Raw genomic sequence first — 9,359 nt, forward strand, 5'->3', positions numbered from 1 at the left:
TATATTAAAAAGTCGTTTAAATTTTCTACTTTAACTTATATGTGACTGTGATTGGTGACAGATACGTGGAAAATGGGTGCAAGGCTTTACTTGTCCTTAATAAAAAAAATAAAAGTAATAAATTATTCAAAACAAATATAATACTATTATATAATATTGAGACCACCAAATCTTTGGATAAAGTAGATCTAGAGGCGGAGCTACCATATTATATTCCTTCCGTTTCAATTTATGTGAAGTCATTTGACTAGGCATGAAATTTAAGAAAAAATTGAGAAAAACTTTTAAATTTGTGATATAAAATGAGTCACATATATTTTGTGTGGTTATAAATCATTGTATAAAGGTAAATTATTTCCAAATATAGAAAAGAGATTATTTTTTTTGGCACGGACAAATAAGGAAATAGGTTCACATAAATTGAAACAGAGAGAGTATATGAGTTCGGATTATTTCAGTAATTTTGCTTAAATTGAAGAGAATACCACACATCGATGCATGAGAATCTGGCTCCGTATAAGGCTTGGGCGATTCTCCTCCCCTTGAGATAGCTTTTAGGGTGTGAATTACGCTTAATGCCTAATTTGATATGGTATCAGAGTCAGGCCCATACACAGTCTGATGTGTGGCCCTTGAAAAAAGAGAGGGGAGGGGCCAGAATGCCCCCCGACCAATTGATCGGTCCCAGATCAATGGGGGTGAAAATATGGTCCATGAATGTGCACGCTCTAAACCGGACAATAGACACCGGATGAAATGATGAAAGATCAAAAGGAAAATAGTATTGAACTTGGCTTAAACATTAAAGATCAGTTTAAGATGATATGTTTGAGAAATCATGATATAAAGTTACTACTAAAAAAGTGAGATTTAGTTCGGTCATATGTAAAGCTGCCTTGCAACATGATGAAGCTCTATGATAAGCTAGAAAAATGCAACTTAGAGCTGCCTGATGAATATGTGTTTTTTTTTTTTTTTAACCAGGCAATAGACCCCGGATGAATAAACGTTTGGAACTTGGACGTGAGGGGGGAGAGGGGGAGGAGGGGGGATGAATAGAATATACCACATTAGTGACGGATGAAAAACCTAAGCTCATTATAAGGTTTGGACAGTCCATTTCCCTTTGAGCTAGCTTTTGGGGTGTCAATTAGGCTCAATACCTAACTTGGCAAAGATCTTATATTTGTATTAAAAATCTATTAAATATATATAAATACTTTACTGTGAATTTAATAACTAAAATAAGCTATGGATCCAATATCATGTTCAAAACTTATAAACATCAAATCATGAATCAACCTCCTAATAGATCGTAGGATGTCAGCCGTTGCTATTGAAGTCTTCATATATTGAATGAAAAATTAACTAGGAACCACAACTTCTAGTTTTTCAAGATAAGGATAAGTTAGAAAAAGAACGCGCATACACGCGCCTGCTCATTTTAGACTTCAACTTTACCTTTTATTACCGTTAGAATACCGTTACCACCATAACAGGGCCATGGGGCCGCCGTTAGGCTCCCCGTCAGCGCGCAAAAAAGTGCGAAAGGAAGCCTTAACTGAGGCGATCCCTCTAGGCTCAAATCCAACAAGTTCCTATACTGATACACTCACTGATAACCCGGGTTCATCTGCCTCAACCCGCTGTGAACCTGACTCTATCAAATCTAGAAGAACCTTTCACAATAGCAAGCTAGCAGTAATCTTTAATGCTAACGACTTCTATGGAGTAATGGCGAACCACTGTAGAAGAACTATTATTGGAAGATTCCTCAAAAGCAGACCCCAAATTGATTCAATTAGGGCAAAATTCTCAGAAAAATTCTCTATGAAAGGTACTCCAAAGATAGGTGTATTCGACAATTTCAACATCTTTTAAATTTTACCAACGAGGAGGACTACAATTTTATTCTTTACAAAAGAGTGATTGAGATAGATGGGTTCCAAATTTGGCTTCAAAAATGGACTCGGACTTCAAACCGAGGAGGAGGATGCGCCGTCGTTCCTGTTTGGATTTTACTTCCAGGTTTACCCTTTCATTTACATAATTGGCATTATGTAAAACAAATTGCAAAAGAAATAGGCACCTCTTTGGAAATAGATGTTGCTACTAGAAGTATGACTAGGCCAAGTATGGCAAAAAGTCGGTGTAGAGGTGGATCTTCTTAAACCTTTGGTGAAGAGTGTATGGATAGGTATTGAAGATGACAATGCCCCTTTAAAAGGATTTGATCAAAAGATTGAGTTTGAGAACATACCTAAGTATTGTAAACATTGTAGGAAACTAGGACATGATTTACTTAATTGCAGAATACTTGAGAAAAAAAAGAGTAGAAGATAAGAAAGAAGAAGAGGAGAAAGAGGCTTCAAAAAATATGGAGAAACAAAGAAGAGGACAAAATGCTAGGAAAAAGGAGCAGAATGAGAAACAGACCCTAGATGAATCAAAAGAGGAGTCAAACGATAATCAACAGTTGCAAAGAGTGAGGGAGACTCAGAACAGTAAAAGAAAGATGAATAGAAATAGAAAAGGTCAAAGTGAGCCGCCTCAAACTATGTTCAAACCTACACAAGAGTAATTTTTGGTCTTGATAAGCCTTGGCCTGTTAGTGGAACACAAAAGAAAGGTGACAATAGTAAGGACTAACAGAAGGATAACTTCAACAAGGAGGAGGAAGAGGAAAGGTTAAAATGCAATCAAAAAGATCCTGGTGATATTGATGAGACTATTGGGATCTCAGAAAACCAAGACTACAACTCCAGTATGATTCCTAGCAATATCAAGGGATCGCAGAGTTCTACAGCTACAAAAGGACAGAAGGATGCTCATGATGATAACAAAACTAGCTACAAAACCTTTATGATAGATGAACCTAATAAATTGGAGGTTGTTCTGTTTGAGGAAGGGTGAGAATCCGCAAGAAAAAAGAAAAAAAGAAGATCAACTAGTAGAAAAGAACAAGAGAAAAGGAAGAAAAACCAGAAAAATCTCATCACTTAGAATAGCTTTGATGAATTACTTCAAGAAGAAAATATAGACATTGACAAATCAGTCCAGGTGGAAGAAGAAGAAGGGAATCATGATAAGGAAGATGAATGGGCTGAGGTATCTTTTGTCACTCCCCGAACCATGGCCTGGGAGAAACACGGCACTCGTTGCCATACTGCATGTGACCGAACGAACCACATGGCTTGCTGAATCATCATGAGGCATACATGAGCGAGTAAATATAGCATGAACGTGATGAGCTTTTTATAAAACATGAGATGTCATAATAATTTAATGAAATACTTGTTTAAATCATAAATGCGAAAATAACACGAGTTGAGCCAAAGATGGATAAACACCTTGCATGTCTAACATAACTAAACTGACTAGTCTATGAAACCTCTAATCATGAATCTTGACCGGAAAACGTACTTGCTGGGACAAGGCCCCCTAAAGATACCTTTAAATGCATGACTAGTAAAATAAAGATAACTGACTAAACCCCGAATGAGATGGGGCTCACCAATGAGCTGATACGAGCAAATCCTACTGAGCAGATGCGGCGTCCCTCAGAATACGTACACACGCATCGTGAAATGCAGGCCCCGGGCAATACAAAGGGACGTCGACATTGAATGTCTTGGTATGTAAAGCAACTGAAAGAAATAACATGAGACATGGAATAACATGGTAAGAACTGAAACTGAAAACCTGGACATGAACATGAGCATGAGCATGAGCATGGATACATATATATATATATATATATATATATATATATATATATAACATGGTAAAAATATCATAAGTAGGGAGAGCAATAACTTATAACCGATCCATGGTCTGGTGCTTGCGTCCCGCCAGCAGAACACTCAGTCCTTGCCAGGGAACATGAGATTTAATAAAAATATGAAAGGATCCGGTCATTATGAGAGATCGTCGGGACATGGGTGGAGCGATCCTCATCCTACGGTGGCTACGTAGTTTCGGGCTATCCGAAGCCTTTCGGTAATTAAAGCAACTCCCAAAATCATGAACATATAAAATAAGTGGCACTTGCCCATGGTTTTCATGAATATAACTTGCTTGTACATGGATATCATAAATTATAGCTTGCTTGCATGAACTTGTAAAACATGTATAGTATTTTCTTGAAAATAGCATAATATATCATAAACTAGCATGCATGAACCCATGGAATGAGATATATGGATTTTTCATAGATTACGGACAGATTCTTAATAATCATAAAGAAATATTAAGGACTCAATGATGGAATTATAACAATTCATACATAATATAATCATGGACATGGACATAGGGTTATCATGAGCATGGTATAGAAACCCTAGTTTTCGTAGAGAATCGTAATTTATGGATTATGAGGCGTGGGGAAGAACAATGATATTCCCACACGTAGATAGTAACTCTACATACCTTAGTCGCTCCAAAACTTGAATTAAAGACTTGAGCTTTGAAGAAGATTTCCAAAAATCTTAAATTCTTGAACCTTGAGATGGGTTTTCTTGAAAACCCTAGTTTAGGACACTACTACAAAATTGGTCTTTAGTGGCAATTATTTAACGACAATACATTAATTGTCGGTAATCTATTACATAAGGTTAACTATGAGCGGCAATTAAACTACTGCCGAGAATAAACAGTTTTATAGTGGCAATTGAAAGAATTGTCCCTATAGGATATGCCTCTAATACTATTTTTCATTTTCCCTCCATTGTTTTGTCCGCTACATATCCCTCCAAACAATTAGTACTCTTTCAGCCCAACAAAATTTTGCCCTAGAAAACCAAAACCTTTCAACCAATCCGATGAACACCCTCGACTTTTTCTGCACAAGCTCTTCGCCATCTCCTCCTACGATTTCATTGTCCCTTTCTCTGCTGAAAACGACTGATAAGTTTCCTTAAATGCGTTCCCTAGTTCTTGATGCAATTGTTGGAGTATCTCTCTCTCTCTCGTAATCAATGTGTACAATATTTTAATCGTATTATATGGTGGAAATTAGGGATTTCTCTATTAATACGGAATCAGTAGTAAATTTCAACACCTATTGTCTGATATGATGGAAATTAGAGATCTTTGTGTTATGATTTGTAATTACTTATGTGCTTGCGAGGAGCATCTGTGTTGTTTTTTTCATAAATAATTATCAATTAAGTACTTTGCAAGGTTTTTATTTGAAAAAAATTCAAATATAGTTAAATATGCATGAGGTTTTCTTTGGTATTTTATTCCGCTTTGATTCTATGAAGATTTGTGAAGTTTGTTTCCATCAAATAGGCCTCAATTTCAGCTACATGAATTAGTGAATTTGATGTTTGCTTATGTCAAGAAATTTGCTATAGTATGTGAATTCAGAGTTCATTCTTTTTTAGCAGGATCTGACATTTTTAATGTGAGAATCATAAGGAAGTTGGAGGGGCACTTGTAAAAGATGAGCTGGAGATGAATGTTTATACAACCCATGTTAATAGTAGAGGGGTGGGCCCATTATTCACTGAGATTTAAACTGTGTGTCACTGGCCCTCAGGATTTCTCGGTTATTAAAAGAAATTAGAATCTTAGCATCTAAATTGTATGTTTCATTATTGTTTTCAACTTGATTCTGGTACTTGAAAAATTGCACTAGCTAGCGGTATTTCAAGTAATACTAATCATTCAAAATGTCAAGTTGTAAGTGTCTTAAGAGAAAGGAGATTTGCTCTTATATATGAATTTGAGTTATAATGCTGCAAACTCTGATTTGAGCTAGCAATTGTTGAATTAGCTTTGGATAAGGATATAAGGTACCAACTGGTTATTAGGAACTTTCATTTTTACTATTCGAAAAAACAATATCCCCAATTTCTATTCTGGCAGAGTTCTTGGCTTTCTAGGCATGCATGTGGGGCCTAGTTTTGTTCCCTGGTGATTTTTATCGAATATACTCTAGTCCAAAATGAAGAAGGATTAAGGTCATCATTCTCTACATATTCTATTGCATCCCTACAGCTTGAACAAAATCCAATTATTTTTTTTTCATTAATCTGTTTTTGTTCAAAATATTTCGTGCAATGAATACCCTCTAAGATGTAAAGAACATGAAGGTCCGAATTATCTTTGGGACTCTATGAGTTTTGATCGCCTATCTAGGTTTCACGCTATTTTTTTATTGTTTAGATTCACATGTCTATATATACTTAATATAGAGTATCTGATCTTGATAACTGAAAACTCTTATATTGATTAGGGAAAATATGCACCAGCTGGTGAATCGACGACATCAATATTTGTTCTCCATGTAAGTACTTGTTAATTCTTCGATAAGGATTATTTTTTATTTATTAATTTAATTTTAGGTTTACTTTGAAGTGCTATGTGTGTCTCAATCTCTTTAGGATTTTAAACTCTTTTCTCTCGGTTAATGTAATGATCCATATCATGGCAGATTCGATTTGGTCCCATGTTTTTATAACATAGTTTTGGACCCTAATTTGGCCTCATATGGGTTTGATAACCCATTGTATGCACACAGAGACTTATGCAGTGAATACACTCGACAAGACCTAGGAGTGGGACACTTGAAATTTGAAGATATTTCAAATTCTTATTAGAAATGTTTCGTGAAGTTCTACCCCCTCTATTTGTTCTTATTAATAGCATGTGTTTTTTTCTCTCGGTGGTATCTAAAACACAAACTAGAGTAAATTGCCTATGCAAGATCTTGGATGAAATTATTCACTTGTCTGATCTTGGTTATTTAAAGCTCATACTTGAGTAAATTGCGCGTGCAACTTGTTAGATATAATTATTCACATTTGAGGTTTGAGTTTGTTATAGCTATTGATGATTTAGTTACTTTTAAGTTTTGTAAGTTTTAAATTAAGGACTCCGATCGAGAAAGCCCTATCCTCGACCTACTTCCATGTTAAAGCATTGAAAGAAAGGCAGGCAGCTTTGACTACATCTTCCGGCTAGTTGTTTGTTTAAACAACTGCACTGCTCAAATACATGCTTAACTTTGTGGGAGCTAAAACTTCTAAAAAAGGCATTATAAAAGCATGATCTTGAGTATGAATAGTTAGACAACAGTAACATGCCAAATAATAACACACTACTAGCTCTTGGTGTCAGATAAATGTGCCTCTATTGACAAACATGCTATATCTTAATACCTATTAATGGGAGGAAGCTCCATCTATGTACTTTGAAACTTGATGTTAAGGTTCTTTTTTTCCTAGACTCTCGAGTAGACTTGAGAAATTCAACGTATTCTAGAAAAGTAGTTGTTTAATTAGACCTTATGGAAGAAGTCTATTTTATATGTTTTTAGGAGTTGGACACTGATATTTTTTGTTGTGCTCGTAACATATTATTTCAACATTGTGGCAGCCACTAATTCATGGAGATTCTAGGCGGAAGGTTGAATTCAAGAGGTAGATTTTGTTATGCGTATTCTGTTAAGATCTTTCACCCTAGGTTCATGATATAGAAACTTGCTTCTTATGGGCTTTAGCAAAATCTTTGGTTTTATGTTTTTAATTTATTGCCCAATTTGTACAATTAGATATCATCATATTCCTGCGTTCCAAACTTGGTGTTGGTATAATTGCAAAGTCCTCCACCTCCTTCTGTTTGGTATTTATGGCATTATATCATTTCATTGTTTGTTCCTAATATCTAGTCATGACATCTTAGTTTGCACAATACGGCATGCTATATAATCTCTTTCATTAACTCTCATGAGTTGAAAATCATATAGTAACTCAATAAATGGTGTGAAGATGGTATTGAATTATTTTGGGTTTTCAAGTGGACTGTCATGGTAGGTCTTTTGGGTGTATTGAACTCTTTTTATTTGGAGACTGTTTTCTGGGTTGCTTTTACTAATCCAACTTCATTGACTGCTTTATCATATACTTTTTCTCTCTCATCATATATATATGTAATGCATTCAATTATTATGTTCAATGGACCTTCATGTCATTTCTCAGTTTGATGAACTGATTTGACATACATTTTATTTTACTATTTCAGGTTATACACTATGATGTTCAGAAATTTAACACCTGGAGGACTTCATTTTGATCAAAACTTGGGGAAAATGTTGATGGACTATCTACGGTCTTGAATTAAGACAATTTGATGACATTAGTTAGTTGATTAAAACTGTGTACTTTTTCTGTAATGTTGGAATTATGAAATAATGGATTAGTGGTTGTTTTGTTTATTGTGAATTTTAAATAGTACCTTTTATAATGAATATTATTTGTTTTTGACCTTTGTATATCATAATTTGAATTTATTGCAAGTGAATGTTGTATTAGTTGCCTTTACATCGTCCGCTAAAAGTCCTCTTTTCCGATGATAAAAGAGAGCAGTTCAATGACCATAACAAAAGACGCTAAAATATGGGTAAATGTGTATATAGCAAAATGTTTTAGTAACAGTTACAACTGCCACTAAAACGGGTCCTTTTTACCAAAGATTTATATGAGTTTTTGCTGGCAATAACAAAAGCCGCTAAATATGTGAACTAAGTTGTTTCTCGGATAGTTTTAGTAGCCATTATAATTGCCGGTAAACAAATGCCACTAAAAGTAAAAACTTTTAGCGGCAATAATTAGGTCTTTACTAAACATTCAGTAGAATTGCCGCTAAAACCTTTAGCGACGCTGGATTCAACGGCAAATAGTCAATTGCCGGTAAGGTTTTTGCGGCAATTAAAATTGCCGCTAAAGTAAAAATATATTGCCGCTAAAGACCAGTTTTGTAGTAGTGGGAATGATGATTTCTTGTTTAGATTACAAGGATATGTATTAGAATTGACTTGGAATAATTAGAGTAGGCTTACCTTAGTGTTCTTGATGATGGGGAAGGGTAGGAGGTCGTTCTAGGGCTTGAAGGAATGAAAAATAATGATTTGAACTGATATGGACGAATATATAGTGTTCTGGAAAATTGCAGTTTACGTCCAACAAGGTTCTGGCCGTATTTTGAAATACGGTCCGTATTCCGTATGGACTGCACTGTGTCTCTTCAGTAAAATGGCCATAACTCTTTGTACAGATATCCGTTTGACCCCGATAATATACCGTTGGAAAGGTATTTCAAAGCTCTACAACTTTCATCAAGGAACGTTTCTCAAATTCCAAATACGTTTTGAAATACGGGCCATATTTTAAAATACAGTCCGTATTTAACGATGTAACCTCTAAGTGTCAAATTCCGTAATGCTCGAAATCTTTGGTACCGCTTATTTACTTGAAATACGTCGTATACCGAAATACGATCCTTGTTCATGAGCGTAAACCACCATCTTACAGAATCAAGAGGAAATTTCATTCCACATTCTTTATCGAGTTTTC

General features: G+C 35.2%; 1 long non-coding RNA gene across 1 annotated transcript; it reads left to right on the plus strand.

Moving 5' to 3' along the window:
- The first annotated feature begins 6,149 nt into the window (after positions 1-6,149).
- LOC132043387 (uncharacterized) lies at positions 6,150-8,437 on the plus strand. The gene is made up of 3 exons (XR_009411791.1): positions 6,150-6,292; positions 7,384-7,427; positions 8,029-8,437. It is a non-coding gene; the product is annotated as an uncharacterized LOC132043387 (long non-coding RNA).
- Positions 8,438-9,359: the final 922 nt, after the last annotated feature.

The sequence above is a fragment of the Lycium ferocissimum genome, unplaced genomic scaffold, assembly GCF_029784015.1.
Source record: "Lycium ferocissimum isolate CSIRO_LF1 unplaced genomic scaffold, AGI_CSIRO_Lferr_CH_V1 ctg23705, whole genome shotgun sequence".
NCBI lineage: Eukaryota > Viridiplantae > Streptophyta > Magnoliopsida > Solanales > Solanaceae > Lycium > Lycium ferocissimum.